The sequence below is a fragment of the Sylvia atricapilla genome, chromosome 25, assembly GCF_009819655.1.
Source record: "Sylvia atricapilla isolate bSylAtr1 chromosome 25, bSylAtr1.pri, whole genome shotgun sequence".
NCBI classification, from domain to species: Eukaryota; Metazoa; Chordata; class Aves; order Passeriformes; family Sylviidae; genus Sylvia; species Sylvia atricapilla.
Genome location: NC_089164.1, coordinates 4,302,272 through 4,320,012, shown reverse-complemented (window position 1 = coordinate 4,320,012; position 17,741 = coordinate 4,302,272). Strand labels below are relative to the sequence as shown.

Genomic DNA, 17,741 nt, shown 5'->3' with positions numbered 1-17,741 from the left:
CAGCTATTGCTTTAAATATTTAAATAAGATGTTCTTATTCCTGAGATGAAAAACTTTCAAGGCAAGAAGGCAATAAACAAAAAAAATCCCTAAAAAAATATCCTCCGGATTACATCAGCTAAATCCAGGCAGTGCCAGCTGGGTGGAAAGGTCAGATCCCGTATGCACCAAAAACAAGAGGACACACAACAGGTTAAAACGCTACCGTCCGGCAATGACCGGCTCTGGTCATACCAAGCCGATGTGTAAAACCATCCGCCCGTCCAAAAACAAATTAAGACAACAGTGCTCTCTGCTACTTTATAAATTCAGAAGAAAGGAGGGCTGTTTTATTGAATATAGCGAACAAACCTTTCCGTCCGGCTATTCCGTGCAGCCCCGCGGCTCTGCCTGCACCGAGTAGCCCTTACGCTGCTCATACAAAAGCTCAGTTTGGCAATTCCAGGCATTTTCAGTGCTCAACATACGCCAAAACTACCCACTCTCTGCCTTTGGTCTCGTTCCAAAATGTCTTTTTTTTTTTTTTCTTTTTTTTTTCCCCTTTCTCTCTCTTGCTACAGCCGGTGCCACGTAGAGACGGGAGAGTTGGGCTCGGACATGGCCGCAGCCTCCAAAAAAAAGCCAAGTCCCAGCGTCTCAGCTTCCCCCTTCCAGATGGGAAACAAAATGGCCATGGAGCAGCCATTTTGTTTGCTGCGGGATGGGAGGGAGAAGGGAAGGGAGGGGAGACGCAGGCCAGGCGGGAAGGATGAGGGGGGAGAGGGGAGGGCGTCAATTCGGCAGGAACCCAAAAGCTCTGCAGCCATGCCCGGGCGCGTCCTCCTTCCTCCTGCCGGCCCCGTCCACTCCCGCAGCAGGGCTGAGCCGGAGGGATGGACACAGGGCTGCTTTTCCAGCCCTCCCAAGCCGGCTGAGCCTGAGTTGTCCGGCCTGACATGGGTTACACTTCCCCCCCTGGGCCAGCATCTCCATCCCACCCGCAGGGTCCAGCCCGGCTGCTGCCTGGGCTCCCTGAGAGCTCCCGAAGGGAGCCGTGCAGGAGAGCGGAAACCAACCCGTAACGTCAAACTCCTGAACTTCCCTGGGCAGGAAACGGTGTAAATAACACCCGCAGAGAGGGGGAGAGGAACCCGGCCTTGGGGACAGCGTGGCCTCCACAGCCCGGATCCCAACGGCACCCACGGGAGCAGCAGTCCCACTTTCCTCACTCGCTCCCGTCAGGACGAGCCTGCCTCATAAACAGAGGCTCTCTCCAGCAGCATCTTGTGCCCACAAAAAGCCTCATGAGCTCCATGACTTTTATCTTCCTGCCCTTCCATGGAGCAGCCCCACGGCCACCCATCTGGGCAATGCACCCACGGCTTGACCCCCTTCTCCCAAAAGCACAGGGCTGAAGTCCCACTTAACATCCAACAAGACACAAAGTTGAATCCCACCCTCCACCACGGACCTTATGTTCCTCCAAAATCCTGAGCAAAACCCATGACAGGTTTTTAGAGCAAGGCAAACTACCTCACCAGCCTGCCTGGGAGTACCTGGCATGGGAAGACCCTTAGGAGGACACAAATCAAACACCCCCTGGGCCTTCTGCTTTTGTAGGTGGGACAAGCTGGGAAAGTCAGGAGTATTCCCAGGATTTAGGACTGGTAAGATCTCCCCATTAGAAGTCCTATCCCTTAAGGATGCAGGGAACTGGAAATGCCAAAGCCCAGCACAAGTTTCAAGCTGTTACAGGACCTGAAGAAAATCCCGTAAGGAAGGTTGTCAATAGGACGAGGCACTTTGTGCCATATTCACATGGGATAAATGTAAGCACAGGAGGCTGGACCTGCTCAGCTTTCTCAAGTCAGTGAGCAGGGTAATTTCTCTGCAAAGCAATTCAGAGCAGAAGCATAATGGCAACATCTTGAATTATCCTGTGAAAAAAGTTAAGTCTCGTAGATTTTTTTTTTAATAACTCCTGTTCCTCACTGCAATTTCTGGCAAAGTAACCTAAGATCTCCGGGTGAAAATTATTATGGATTTATTAGTAATTTGTTGTGATTGATTAGGCTCATTAAAATGTCCCTAAAAATAAGCATCACCAGTTAAAAACTCCACTGAGACCCTGCTCAGGTTATCCTGATTTCTGGTATGGGTTTGATGTGGAGCCACGTGGCCCCACAGGTAGGTTAGTGCATTTTGTATTAACCCCAGAGTCTGGGAATTCTGAAGATATTTGAAAGACTTAAGTCTGGTTTATTTTACTAGGTTTGAGAAGACAAGGCTTGCTCGAAAATACCTTTGCATGGAGAGAACAATGCATTTCTTGTGTAACACTCTTCCAGGGAAACTAGCAAGACAGGTTGGGGAATGATGACCAAAGGGCTCTAGAAGTGTATAGGAACAGATCAAGAATGGTCACACGCAGCATGTCAGGCTGAAGCTAAGAATAAAAACAAATTTCAGCTGCTCTGGCACCTGAAATTGGTTTTTATTCTCTCTTTTAGAAACCTCCAACAACCTGAGGAACTCCGTTTTTACCCTTATTCTGAGTGAAAATGAACAGAGCAGGATAAGACACATTTACAAGACACATTTACAGGATGGGGTGTTGTGTCTTTCCCAATAACTGGGCTCCTACATCAGCAGCACTTTCCTGGTGGTCCTGAGATTGAGAAATATGGAAGTGGGGACATGCATGGGGCTGGGATTGCTCCATCTATCAGCAGCACACCCCAAACTGCATGAAGCCCCACAGCACTAGTTGGTTATTCAACAAATCTTAGTTAAATGAGGGTACATGGAGGAAAAGATGGCAATACAGAGAATAAAAAACCAGGGATGTTTGGGAAGCTTATGAAGGGAAGAGTGTCTGATGCATAAGCAAGGGAATGAGACCAGGAATGCACAGGTTTTATGGACCTGGGAGGGAGCTGAGATGGTTTGTGTCAGGAGAGGGAGGTGTGAACATGATTAAAATGCTGGAGCTTCACAAAGGACAAGGGAGGAGTTGCTGAACAGGGATATTTTTGTAGCCTCCAATCTGGGCTGCTGTGGGCTCAGCAAACCGGTGGTGGATTAAGCTGTGGTCATGAGTCCTTTCTACAGGACAGGCCACTTGCTTTTCTGCTTCTGTGACCTCACCAGGGCCCTCATTCCAGGCACTCCCTTGACATTCCAGTGTTGAGCAGGGCTGTGGCTGCCTGGGCTGGTTGGAAGCCAGCAGACTGATAAGGCACGTGGCCCCATAATTAAGCCCCGTGAGATTCTCCTTCTCAGGGATGGATCCCTGCATGCAGGAGTTGGTTCTCATTCCATTTGAGAGCAGGTAAGGCACAAAGCGCCTTCAGGTCAGAGCTGGGTGGGGAGAACAAGCTTCCCCTTTTTGTTTGGGATCAGGGCTCGTGAGAATGGGGCTGTGGTGTTGTCATGAGTCCTGCAAGCCAAAGAACTCTACCCTTGTTCTTCAGCTCAGGGTTTTTTCCAACCACGCTGCAAAGCTGTGGAAATCAGCTGCTCATCATCATGTGTTGGAGTCGAAGGACTTCCTCAGCATCAAAGTTCCCCCTCTGGCTGTTTGTTTGAATCTTTTCAGGTCTTATCCTTCTGCTCTGATCCCATCCCAGTGAGCCTCTACAAACACAGCCACTCTGTCATTCCTCCTGTGCTCTCTCCTCCCCACACTGGCCATTTGCTCATGAAATTTAGAGTAGATGAAGATGTGAGTGAAAAGCCAAGGGGGTGATAAAAACTTTCCTTGAAAATGAGAAGTGGTTTTGGTTTTATTCCTTAGTTAGTGCATGTGGGTGAAGCAAATTGCCTCCTCTGAGTATTTGGATGGATTCAGTTCTTCTCAGGTTTGTCCAGTGCTACCTTCCCTCACTGGGCCTGAGCACTCTCTCGGGAGTTTTTAGGACTCCTCCATTTCTGTCTCATGGAAATTATGTGCATAAGGCAGCAGCAGCCACACAAAATCATTTGGGACAGAAAAAACCAGACTTAACAGCTGCATAGCTAAGCTCCTGCATCCAGCCTTAGCGAGTCACTCTGCCTCTGTTTCCTCCTTTGGGACACAGATATTCCCTACCTGGGATGTTGAGAAGGTTATTAGTTAATGTACTAATTAACCGAATGTGCTTTGAACAATGGAATTGCTTGAGGCAGTGGATCTCATGAAGGTCTAATTCTAACACTGGCTTTAACAAGATTGGGCTCCCAGTTCTTATCAGCTGGGACACCTTGCCCTGGGCCAGGGAGAGAAGAATTGAACTCCTATACATTATTCATACTGTTGGCACCTCTGAAGCACAAAGGCCGAGTCCATCCAAGCTCTTTCCTGCTCCCACCACGGATAAAGATGGAGCTGCCGCATCACAGACAGAGCTCTGGAGCTCCAGACCCATGAAACACAGAAAAACCCCAAGCCAGGGTTTTTGGCAACACTGCTGACCTCTTTAGTACGTGCCCAGCATTTTTGTGAATCTCCGTGACCCACATTCCATCCTGCTCTGGAGCTCTGCTCACACCCAGGGCAGCTGCTCCCTCTCTCTTCCAGAAGCTGGATGGTGGCAGAGAACTCTCTGAAGTGAGAGATGCCTTCTCTGTCCGTATCACTGGGACCATCCCAGGCTGCACTTGGAGCTGCAGCTGCCACAAATCCTGCAAGCCAAACCAGTTTAGACTTTGGCCAGTCCTGAGCTCATCCAAAAGCCATTTTGTGCAGCTTCAGGCACTTTATGTGTCTATTGAGGCAACTGAAGAGGGAAGACAAAACCCATAGTACAGATTTTAACCTACTGAAAGGTTCCAATAGAGATGTAAGCACTGGAGCTGATGAAGGTTGTTGGCCTTGAATTGATGTTTGGTATGACTACAACAATCCTGCTCAACCCTGCACTGCCTCAGGGCACCGAAGTTACCCTTTCAGAGTGACACCATCCCCAGGCCTGGGAGTGCTGGAGGAAGAGAAATTGTGACACTTTAGATTACTCAGGGAACTGAGTTTGATTCCCAAACGTGAAACTAAATTCTCCTTCCACACCAGCTCTGCGAGCTCTGAAACCCTGCAGGTTTGGCTGGTTCCTCCCCAGCTGGAACAGAAAATGCCAGGCAATGTCACAGCTATTTCTTCTGTGTCACACTTATACAATGCAAAGACCGAATCGTAAGAAGCTGAAAATCATAATTAGGCAAGCAAGAACTTACAGTCTGAAAAATTCCTCCCTCTTTAGTCTAGTCTGAGGCATGTATTGTATGAGACTCTTCAGAGCTGAGTTTTCAGAGCTGCGTTTTCAGAACTGAACTGCTTCCGAAAGCAGGGCCCCTAAAATAAGCAAGATTAGCAAATGTTCCCACCTCCAGCAGTTCTGACGATGACACCAACAGACAGATTTTCATCACCCTTTTGGCTGAGCCCTTCTGGAACTGTGGACATATTTTCTACAAGGCAGAATCCTCTAAAACTCCCCCTTTGCAACACAGAAATTGTACAGATTCCTGATTGCAGCCAAGTGTGACCACAGATCCAGCTCTCGGCCCTCTTTGTGGACACAAAAATGCTTTGGAGAAACAATATCAATATGGCTTTGCTAATTGATGGTCTTGTGCTGGCTTTGACCCATCAGTTGATTGACCATCCTCAACTGTCATTTCCTAAACCCATTTTTTTCCTGCTTGTTTATCTTTCCCGGCCTTATTTGCACACAGCCACCACCCAAAAAACCTCTGTCCAGGATTTATCACTCCTCTTTCAGTAGCAGCAGAGCACAGAACAATGTAGGGCCTATGCAAACAAGTAATGCTGGTTTTTTTTTTTGCTTTTCATTTATTCCTTATGGTAAATCAGTGCATTCCAAACCAAGCAAAACCCAGAATATTTAGGACTGAAGAGCAGCCCGGAGCAATGTAACAGGGGCTGAGGACAGGTTGCAGTTTAGAAACAAAGCAACAAGTAGCCCTTGAAAGCAAATGAAATGTTTAAGCTGCGCTGCATTCCTGAGATTGTTCCTGGCTGTGAAGACACTTTGGCACTCAGCAAATGGCAGGAGCTCAGGTGCCTGGATCCCTGAACAGCACAATGGGGGAGAATGAGCACGTAAAGTCCCGGGGCAGGGACCATCTTCATCTTTAGCAGACAGCACTTGGTGTGACAGATGCCCCAGGACACTCCAGTGACCACCAGTAAGAGCTGTTTCAGTGGAGGTGGACACTGGGTGCACAGGACACCGGGAATATTGTAACCTGTAGTTTTGTCCCAGCTCCATCACCAAGCTGGACTTTTCAGAAGACCCTAAAGGACCATGCCAGCTTGAGCCACTGCACTACAAAACAAAAAGTAAAAATTGATCCACACACCAGCTCCTCTTTTGATTTCATTTCAGCCCCGGCCAGCATCTTACCTGACATCTGTAACCCACTGCAGTGCTGTCGTGGTTTTTTGCATAGCTGGACAAAATTGCCAAGGAAAAGAAGCTGAAATGAACCCTCAGGATCCTGCAGCAGCACCTGCCAACTTTACCAGTGTTCTTACAGAGCAGGACTGAGAGCCCAGTCCCTCTCCGACCATGAGGGGACTGTGTGTCCTGTGCTCAGCCTCCCACGGGATGAGCAAGGCTTTGAAGCCAGACAGCCAAACATAATCCACCTTTACCTGCCTGTGGTAAAGCTGAGCTGGGATGAGCAGGCAGAGTCTGGAAAGCTGAGCTTATCTGTGTGTCACAGCGATCCCTTTGAACTGCTCCAAGCCCTTTGGAGAAGCCACCCTCACCCCGCGAGCAGCGGCTTTTCCTGGGCTGTTCTCAGGGTTTGGGGGGGCTGCAGCTCCCCAGGACTGCCCCAGCCCAGCAGGGAGCTCAGAGTGAGCCTTGTTCTCATGGGCTGACCAGAGTGAGCCTTGTTCTCCTGTCTGCCCAGAGTGAGCCTTGTTCTCCTGTCTGCCCAGGGTGAGCCTTGTTCTCCTGTCTGCCCAGGGTGAGCCTTGTTCTCTGTCCTGCCCAGAGTGAGCCTTGTTCTCCCATCCTGCCCGGAGAGGCTGCAGCACACAGGGATGGAAACAGTGCCCGAGAGGCATCTGCCTGCATTGGGGCGTGCGCGGCTGATGCGCAAGGATGAACAGATGGGTTGATTACACAGGGAGAAATGGACACTAATCGTATCCAGATTCACCAGCTGCAGGATTTCCTCCTGAGCCCTAAAGTACAGGAAGGCCGTACCTGCTTCGTTATCCTGGCTCTGTTCATTAGCCCTTTCCCCCCGCCCTGGGAACCGCATCTCCGCTAATCCCCTGGGCAGGGGAGGGCCTGGGCTGCCAGGCTGAGATCCAGCTGGGAACTCCTCCTGTGCTCAGGCTGGACACAGCCCCGGGGCAGGGGCAGCTCCTGGCTGCCAGCTCCAGCACAGCCAGGCTCCGGCAGCTCAGCTCTCCCTACTCGGTGGCTTTGTTGCCAGGCTCTCCCCTTGCTGCTGCCCCTCGAAGATTTCACAATTGGCAAGGTGAACAACAAAGGCTGTTGGGGTCTGACACATCATTCACAGTGTGTCTCCTCATCTCCGCTGAGATGGAGCTGCTCCTAGGGGGGAGCTTGGGGTGTGTTCACAGCACGTGGCTGTTGGGGACAAGGAGAGAAGGAGGTTTTGAGGATTGAAAACAGCAGAAGCAATTCCGCACCACGCTGTAGGATGACTGGCCAGACTGAACTGGGAGGAGATGTTGGAAGCCTCATCTGTGTTCTTATATCTGGGAGACTGAAACATGCCAAGTGGTTGGGTTTCATCACCTGCTTGGATTTTGTGCAGTGCCACCCTGGAGGAAGGAGCAAAGCCTTCCCAGACGCTTTCATCCATGCCCCTGTGCATTCATCCCAGCTCCCTTCGGAGGCAGTGGTGTGCTCCCGAGGCACAGCAGCTGGAGGGAAGATCCCAGGCATCCTCCCTTGGGGCTGCTCAGCTCCAAGGGTCTTAGCCCAACCCTCCTCCCACAGACAGGAGCTCGGGGAGCAGATGTGCACACACTGAGGCTGTCGATCACACTGCCATCAGCAGCCGCCCTGACTTTTGGTGGAGCCTCTGTTAAGAGTTTCCTGCTCAGAAAACTTTATAACCCAAGTTACTGCTCCGAGTTGGGCTTTTGGGACCTTCTCTCCCTGCATGCCCAGGGTGCCTCCAGTGCCACCCTGAGTTCATGTTTCTGTTGTCAAAATTGACGCAAGCAAATCAGGCTGCTCCCACCCTTGTGCCTGCTCCCACCCAGATTCACCTGGCTCCACATGCCAGGATGCCACGTGCTGCCCCACAACCCCTGTTCCCCTGCTCAGAGCTGATGGCCAGCACTGAGCAAACCAAGACTGAAGGATGGGAGAACCTGGACTCTTGGTGTTACTCCCAGAATCTCCCAGGCCTCGCAAAGCTGCTTCAGGCCTTCACACCTGGCTATAAAGCATCAGCACAGACAATCCCTTGAGTCCAAACTGGACCTGAAGATTGGGATAAAGGTGGCTGTGGCTGCTCTGCAGAGGCCTCAAGCAGGGGGAAAGAGGAAGAAGGAGAAAGGAGGAGGAGGAAGAAGAAGCACAATGTTTGTCATGGTCTTGCAGATGAGGAGAAACCTCCTGCCCAGCCCTGCAGGGGCCAGGGATGCAGGGCCACCTCCGCTGGGCTGGGCCTCCCAAGGATGCAGGATGGTGATGTGCTGGCAGCAACCACCGGAGAGAAAGGCACTGGTGGGGGAAAAGCCCAGGTGTGGGAATGAGCAGGACAGGTTCACCTAAAGCCACCCCCACAGACCTCCCAGAAGAGGGGGATATTTGGTTGCCATCACCTCAACAACACAGCCCCCACCCCTCTGCCTCCGCAGACCTTGCCTCATGCAGAATGTTGGTTGTCTCCTTTGCTGAGCTACTTCTCTTACATTTCCTGTGGCCAGGACTATCTGGAGAGCACCCTCAGCATGCCAGACCCTGCGTGTCTCATGGGCTTTTTCCAGCTGCAGAGCCAGACAGCACAGCTCAGTGCCCATGAGCAACCCTACAATAACAAACTGGTCACCTCCTAGCTGTGTCCTCCCAGACCTCACCTTTCACAGCAGCCAATTATCACCAAAGTTAAACAGTAGCTACGAGCAACTCCAACATAAAAAAAAAAAAACCAGTACCACAGAAAAAAAGCTAGAGAGAAATTAGGGGCTGAGAGAAGTGGCAGAGAGAGAAAAACGCTGCAGGGAGGAAAATAAATGGTATTGACTCTTCTGAGGCCCAGCTGTGGGGTGGTACAGAGGGTGAATCAGATCTGGCTGTGTTTGGACACCGTGTTCCCCACGGTGCATGAGCCTGCCAGCATTAGCTCGCCCTTGGATGGGCTTCTACAAGGATCTCATGAAACTTGTACCCCCAAATCACTTGGAACAATTAGTGGAAAGGCTGAGGGTAGAGCCCACAGAGGTCAAATTTGTCTCGTTGCCTTTTACCCCTTCTTTCCCCACCAGAATTGGTTCCTGGAGTGGTGAAGCTGTTTACATGGATGGTCCAGCACGGGGAAGTTTTCCCCCTCAGGTCTGGCCTGTGGAGACACAGAGCTCAGCATTTTCTGCAGCTGTAAATCAGGCAGTTCTCACCAATATAAATTTTGCTCTGAGTCGTAGGGGATTAAAAAAAAAAAAAAAAAAAAAAAAAAAAAAAAAAAAAAAAAAAAAGAGGAAAAAGAAAAAAGGAAATCACAATTCAAACTCTGTCTTCGCCAAAGTTGGTCCTTTTAAGGAAAGGAAATTTCCCAGAGCCACCCTCGACAAACCTGGGGGCCTGATCCTGCTGTGAGGAATGTCTGTGCAAATCCAGAGTGGCTCTGCTGCCTGCTGGGGGTTACAGCAGCTGAACGAGGCTCCAGCCTCAGAGCAAAGCTCCTGGTCTGCTGCCAGGAGATGGAGCAGAGCTCACACCAGAGCAGCCTGGGAGCAAACTGGGGATTCAGAGGCAATAAACAGCAGAAAGATCTGACTCCCCCTCTCAAGAATTCACCCTTTCTGCTGAGCCATGTTCTGGAAGCACGGGCCCTGTTTTGCTGTGAGCTGCATGGAATAAAACAGCTGTGTCCCTTGGCTGGATGGCTCTTCCAGGGGTGCCAGATGTTTTGCTTAGGACACGTCAGAAGAGCCTAGCTTGAGTTCAGACTTTTTTCCCTCTCAGGCTGTTTGCAGGAGCTTCAGTGGGTTTTGGGGTTTTTTTAATATTTGCTCTCCACTAGATTTTCACAGGAAAGCAATAAGATTGGGAACAAATTGGGAAAGATCTGGTTTCACCCCAGCCCCTTTTTGTATAAATAATCTGCAAGGGAAAAGCTGGAATGATGAGTAAAACACTTGTGCTGCCTTTTCACTGGAATTAAGGGTCTGGATGTAACCCGCTGTGTCCATGAGCTCTGCTGAAGAGACCATCCTGGCACATTTTGAGGGTCAGATGCCACTGCCTGACTGCCCCCAGCTCCCACAACACTGGAATTTCAGCTGCCAAACCAGCCCTGGGGTGTTGTCCAGGCAAGGTCCAAGGACTGGACCCCAGTGTCCCAGCCACCAAAGCAGAGTGCACGAGGTCACACAGCTCCCTGCAGGGTCAGGAAGATGTGAAATGCCCAGGACAACAGCTCTGGGAGGCTGTCACCACCCCGGTGGGTAAGGCAGTTTGGGAATGTCCCCAGAGCAGGGCTGATACACCAGGGCAGGCTGGAGGGTCACAGAGGCACAGAAGGGGCTGGGGCATTTGGGTGCTTTGTGGCCACTTCGAAGGTTTTACTGTAGGGCCATGCGTTGCTCACTGAAAAAAGGGGGTTTTTTTTCAGAGCAAGGAGGAGGAGCAGGGAGGCTGGGCAGCGGGGAAGAGGAGGAAAAATTTGGTGAAGGAGGAGGGGTGGCTTTCATGGCTCCGAGCGCCTGCAGAGTGCGCGGCAGCCGGGAAGGAGAACCCTGCCCTGCAAACAGGCTGCTTTTGTTGTGTCCCAACCGGGCCTAAATTAAGTTTGACAGAAAGAGGGCAGATTCCCCAGGGCCGGGGCGAGCCCTGGGCTCGGGCAGGGCCGGACTGCCCCTCGGAGCCTCGGCAGTGCCAAACCTCGCCCCGGTGCGAGGCGCGAACCCGCACGAGGCCGGAGGAGCCACACGGCCCAGGGCCATCCCGAGCCTTCGCTGGGCTTCCTCCTGCAACAGCCGGGAACATCCTGAGCCTTCGCAGGGCTTCCTGCAGCAGCACCCGGCCCGGCCCCGAGGCCACCGTGGCTCCAGGAAAAGCCGCTTCCCGCTGTCCCGCCCCGCTGCCGGGCATCGCGCCGCGCCCGCCCGGGCACGCCGTGCCAGCGTGGGGAACCAGCCAGCTTCTAAACAGTTAATGCTGACAAAACCAGGCAGCTTGAGTTCCCTCCTTCCCGGACCGCTCCTGGTGGAACTCACCCCCTTTCGAATGAAATGAAATAAAATTATCCTCCTGCTCTGACCTCGCCCCGGTGTCCTCCCCGCTGGTCTCTCGTCCTCCCTGCCCGTGCATCCGCTCTTGCCGTGTCCCCAGCCTGCGCTGGCGCGGTGGCAGTGCCTGTGCCCAGCGTCTCCCACCACGTTTGCTCCGGCTGCCATGTTGAATTGCAAATCCGACATGATTCGACACATTTTCCCCCGTCGGTGGTGCCCGGTGGGGAACTGAAGGGGCACCCGGGCAACAACGCCCAGCCCCGGGTGGCTCTTGGGGACGTCCCAGGTCGTGGGGCGAGGGCAGGGAGAGAAATCACCCTCCAGTTCTGCTCCAAATGCTGCACGTAGGGACCTGCCTATCTGCTATACATCCCTCTCTAGGAGACCGATTAAAGTCGGGTGTTTGAGCACCAAGGGCCAGAGGACTCGGCGGGAAGGGATTTCGGGGAGAAGGCAGGTTACAGCAACAACAAAGCAACGGAGCAACTGGAGGAACAAAACGTTATTTCAAATCAAAGGCAAAAAAACCCCAACCGCACGGACAAAAAAAAAAAAAAGAAAAAAACAACCAAAATTAAGAGTGAGGTTCAATTTCGTACCAAGGCAGCAAGAGAGACGCACCGTGGAAGAGAGTGGTTTTGTTGTTGAGTAGTGGCTGGATTTAGCTCCGCTTATCCGGACAATCATCGGGGAAGGATCCTTTTCCGAGAAAGGCCAGTTTGAGTGAGACAGCTTTTTTTTTTCCCTTCTCTCGCTCGCTCTCTCCCCTTTCCTTCTCCTCGCAGCTCGATGCCAAGAAATGGGCGGTGCCTGGATGCCAGGCTCCATCCGAACGAGACACCCAAGGCCAACGGAGGCTGGCACAAAGGCGAGCTGGCAGGAATTCCTGCACTCGGAGCCGCGCGCCTGCGGGACGAGCCCGCCGCCTCCCAAAAAACCAACCTCCGACACCGCCCGCTCCCGAAAGTTGCCCCATCAGCCTCCAAAACGCCCCACGAGGCTCAAGCACAGGGCGAAAAAAAAAGGACAAGGGGAGGAAAAAACTCCCAAGACCCCTCTTTGCGTCGATGCAGGTTAAACAAAAGGCCTGGGGAGGTGGATTATTTTTTTTCCGCCCTCCCCATGCTGCTTTTCCCGCCTTCCCATCCCTCTCCTCCCTCCTCTCGTCCTCCATGGTTGTCTCCCTCGCCTGCCGCCCCAGCGTCCAGGCAGAAATAAGCTCTTGGCTCTCTCCTTCCTAGTTTTAGCACGACAGGAGGTGGTGGGTTCTTGAATAGGAACACACACACACACAACACAAGAGGGACCCGATGGGGGCAGGAAAAAAAGAGGACAAAAAATATATATACACACATACAAACAACAACCCACCCGCCATGGAGGACGGTTGGGAGCAGTTGCTGCCGAGGGTGGCAGATTGGGGGTGGTTTGGGTGCCAGGGGGTATTTTTGGCCTTATTTTGTTGCTGCCCGAGCACCTGGGTCGTGCCGATTGTAAAAGGGAGTCACGGCGGGTTGGAGAAGGGAGCCGAGAGGGGGGCAGCTGGGGTTGGTAGCGCTGCTGGGGAGATGCCAAAAAACCAAAACAAAACACGTTTTCATTTTGTCTGCACCAGCCTGGGCGCAGGCGAGCACGGGAGAGAGGGAGGGAGAGGGAGGCGCACGCCAACAGAAAGCCGCCGTGCTCAGACGCGGGCCTGCGGCCACGTCCCTCCGCAGCCGCCCCAGCAGCCGTTCCCGCTCCCTCGTCCCCCTCTCCCTGCCCACCCGGCTTCGCCTGCCAAGTCCGAGTTGGCACAGCTCCCCCGGCTGCGCCGAACAAAGCCGTCACCCATCCCCGAGCCGGCGCTGACAGTAAGCAAAGTGACAGGCGCATCTTCCGCATGTTAATCCAAACGGCGAGAAGGCGAGCGAGCGGTGGAGGCCCCCCTGTGCCATGCACACACACCCCCCCCGCCACCGAGCCACCCACCCCACCCTTGGCACCCGACGGCCCCGGTGGCCTCGTGCGGGGATGGCGAGGCCCCCGCCGGCGGGAGCACCGAAGGCTCCTCGTCGGCGAGGTTTAAATCGAGCCGAAGCCCTGCTCAGCGGGCAAACGAGGCCACTCGGCATCTGCTGTACCTGTTCCCGCTGCCTTCATCTCGCCTTGGAACCGTGACAAGAGCGCACTCGCCTCTGGTGGGCTCTCAAAGCCGCGGGTCTGTAACCCTTTGCAGGAAGTTGGCACCGATCCCAGGTAGGACTTTACTCCCCGGCTCTCGCTTTCTCCCCCCACCTCCGCCTCCCGCTCCCTCCCCTCCGCTCCCCCACCCATCCTGTCCCTTGGGCCCCTCTTGCGTCCCCCAAAACAGCACCCGGCCCCTGCGCTGCTCACCCGCCTCGTTGGCCGGGGGGCGGCCGACGGCAGCTGGGCGCCCACCGAGCCCTCGTGCCCACCGCCCTTGCACACATACCCTGGAAGGATGAACTGGGCAAGACAGAGAACAACAACTTCCTGCTCTGGCTCCCTAAAACGCCTGTTTCCACGCAGGGGTTAGGCAGCGCGGCGAGACGGGGGGAGCTGGGAGGAGGTTTGGGGGTTTGTCGTCATTGAACCAGGCTTTTTTTCTTTTCCTCTTTTTTTTTTTTTTCCTTTTTTCTTCTACCCCCCCCCTTTTTTTTTTTTTAGCCTTTTCTCTATTTTTCCTGCCTTTCCCCTCTTTTTTTCATGCCTTTTTTTTTTTTTTTTTTTTTTTTTTGAAACATCTATTTCTGCCCTGTAGTCCAAACCCAATGCGAAGGGAAAGGAGGGGAAGAGAAATCAAATGGGAAGAGAATAGCTCCAAGTCGGCAGGACAATGCACGGGAAACGGGGAGATTAGTGTAGCTCTCGAAATCCATCACGCCCGCCCCGTTTCTGAACCGTTCGCCCCCGCGCCTCGTCTTTTTTAATTCTCCCAGCTCCTGAATTATTCCAGTCCACGAGCAGGAGGGGAGCGCACAGTCCGGAGTCCCTCAGAGCTGCCAAGAGCATTGCAACAGGAAAGAAAGGAAGCAGGAGAGGGAGAGCCAGGCAGAGCCCTCACAATCGAGCAGCGAGAAGAGCAAGGAAAAATTAACATCCAATTAGTGCCGTGTTTAACGAGGGAGACAGAGGCGGCTGTTGTTTTATTGCCCTGTTCTTTTCAGGCGCATCTGACAGGCAGCAGGGAAGGCACCCCTGCTCCGAGTGACGTCATCATATTTTATTTTTTAATTATTTCCCCCCCCCCCTCCCCTTCCCCCCCGTCTTTCCTTCTCTAAGTTTCGCACAGACGATCTCGGCCAGGGAAATTTGGGACTTTCTCGAATTCAAGCCACCGGCTCCCCCCCTCCACCTTCAGCCACCCCCCCGTCCACCGACAGCAACCCCAGAAAAACAACAGCGCCAACCCACCCCAAAGTCTTTGTTCTTCCAAAAAGAAAAGAAAAAAAGGAGGAAAGAAAAAAAAAAAAAAATCAGCGTTGGGATGAGAGCTGGAGGGAGGCTGGAGGAGGTTTCTCCGTGTGCGTGTCCGAGTGTGTGCGTGCGGCCGTCGCTCCCTCTCCCGTCCCTCTCCCCAGACGCTCCCTCGCCTTGTAAAACTTTGCTGCTTGTGACGCTGCTCCGGCCTCCTCTGGCAGCCTGACAAGAGCCGCCCGGCCGCAGAGCGCAGGCTGCTTTTCAGGGAGAAACTCCATTCCGAGGGATGGGAGCACTCACATGCTCGCAGCAAGGGCCGGCGCCTCGAGCCAGGGCCTCAGCCGCGGTGATGCCGACCCTCGCCACGCCAGCCCGGCCTGGGGTCACAGCAGGGGAACAGGGGCCGAGTTTGAAGCTGGGGAGACTTTCCCCCTCCTGTTTCTCCCCGGGATGGGGGCCCAGCACGGTGTAAGTGCCGAGGGAGGTGTGCAGGGGTCACGGTGGCTGCAGCAAAAGGAGTCTCAGCTGACCTTGTGCTGCCGCCTCTTTCCGAAAGACCCAGATCCCGTCAGGATGGGATAAAACACCACCAGCTCCCCCCGAGAGCACTGCCCAGGAGGGAACAGGGCAGCTCAGTGCAGGGGGATTTGAGGGAATTTACCCTAAAAAAAAAAGCCCATAGCAGGCAAGCAGGAGCATGGAAAGCAGCTTCCCCACATCCTTCCCATCCTCTTACCAGCTGTGAGTGATGGATGGAGCATTCATGGTCAGCATGGCAGGTCAGGCTGCTGCACTGAGCTTTGCCACCACGCTCTTTGTGGCCTCTTCTCGTTTCCAGATGGGATTTCCCTTATCCAGGGGGGTATCCATGAGAACCTGGCTCCTCTGTAATCCCCCATTTTGTGTGAAGGCCATCCCAGAGGATGGGGCTGTGTGAAGACAGGGACAGGTCCGGGGCCATCGAGCTGCTGGTGCCTGGGTCCAGTCCAAGTCCCCACCCTGAGCATTTTCTGGCACCAGCCGGCCCCACCACCCTGGGAGCAGGATCTCCTTTGTGAGCGTTAGTATTTTTTACATATATATATATATATTCTTTTTTTTTTAAGGAATTATTTGCCTACGTGGAGCTCGGCGCTGCAGGAGAACAGAGCAAACAGCCTTATCGAGGGCATCTGTGCCACAGGGCACTTCCTCATGCGTGGCTGCGAGATGGGGCCCTCCATGGCTGCGGGGGAGGGCTGGCAGCCCCCGGCCTTCCCACTGACCAGACACCAGGCATCAGGAGAGCTCTCTGGGATATTTCCCTCCCAGCTCCACGGCGGGAGAGCGGCACGGCCAGGAAGGGGTTTGGACTGAACTGAAGGGTCTTCAGCAGGATGGCTCTGCAGGGGAGCGGGGAGGATGGAACATTCGCTCGGAGCTCAGCTGCACTTCCCTGGGCACAAAGGCTCATCTTGCTGCTTCCCAGATCCTGCCAGACTCGAGCATCCAAGCCCAGCAGAGAGACAGACCAGCCTTGACCTGAGATTCCCTCTCCTGGCTACTGTAGCTGCCTCCCTTCTCCCCCGGGCAGCTGGGAGCAGATGAGGCCAAAGTCCCGGCAATCTCAGTTTTCCACTGGAGGCTGATAAACGGCGCGGGCACGGAACGGCAGCGATCCCCACCCAGCCTGGCTTTGTGCAGGAGAGTCAATATTTAAACCAGAGTTGGTTTCCTGGGCAGACAGGAGAGCGCCAGTGGGAGAAACCCCCGGCTCCATCCTGGGCGCCAGACCCAAACCTCCTCCTCCAGCCCTGCATTTGTTCTCCAGACCACATGTTCCACCCTGGATCCTCTCTCCTGTGGGAATGGGGCCCCATCCCCTTCAGCTGCGATACCTGAGCACCAGCTGCAGGGCCAGGCACTGACTAATGGGTAGTAATTCAAGGGAGAGAGATGCCCAGCCAGGGTTTGGGTTGTCTTCTTGCTTGTTCCTGATGCAGACATTTGTCCTTGTGGTTGGACCCCTCAAATGAAGCATGGGACAAGAAGAATCAGGCATAGAAAAATAGGAGGTGAGGAAATATTCAATCATCCTAAAAATGGCAGCCGCTTGCTTCAAAGTAAGGCAGTGCACTGAAAGCTTTGAAACCTGGTTTTCATTTAAATTGAGCAAAAACTACAGTCAACTGTTAGGTTTTCAGCCAAGTTTGTGGGCCCTGATGCACTGGGCAGAAATTATTGGCAGGATGCATCCACTGGTGCAGCTTTAGGTAAATCCCTTAGGTAAATTCCTTAGGTAAATTCCTCAAAGGACAGGAAATGGCACTTTTCCCTGCAGTGGCTGCAGTCAGGCTGTGCAGAGGCTGCAGGAGGTTTGACAGGCATGTGAGCAGCAGAAGGTGGCTTTATTTGGAGGGTAAAGGTACATGTTCCTGAGCAGGTGCTGTGTGACCTGGCAGATGCAATGCCCTGCGTTGGAGCAGGTCATAAAAACAAGGTGATAAAAGGCTGGTGGGGAAGGATGGAAGTGTGAGGGGGAATATGGGATGGCTGAGCCCAGTTCACTGATCTGACAGCAGCAGAGTCTCCATCACCCTTTCCAGAAGACCTCAGGGTCAATTTAAACTCCAAAAAGCTAATTCCACATATATTGTTTCAAGCATTCAAGCCTTCTGCGGCCTCCACCCTCATGCCAAGTGCACCCACTGCAGTTTGTTAAGCCTAAATATGCCCACCTTCCGTGAAGGTGAGGAAAATCAGGGGGAATCTGAATTTTATACAGCCATTTTAGCCCGATTTGGAGAAAATACCAAAAAAGTGCCTGTCTTAAACTGAAACCTTCCCTGAGGGAGCACATTATGCAGGAAAAAAAACCCCATCAAAAAACACACACCAAAAAAAAGAGGAAAAA

The 17,741-nt window shown here is 53.2% G+C and overlaps 1 long non-coding RNA gene across 1 annotated transcript; it reads left to right on the top strand.

The window, feature by feature from the left end:
• The first annotated feature begins 13,014 nt into the window (after window positions 1-13,014).
• Window positions 13,015-17,708, top strand: LOC136371608 (uncharacterized). Its single transcript, XR_010745377.1, has 2 exons — window positions 13,015-13,663; window positions 15,955-17,708. It is a non-coding gene; the product is annotated as an uncharacterized lncRNA (long non-coding RNA).
• Window positions 17,709-17,741: the final 33 nt, after the last annotated feature.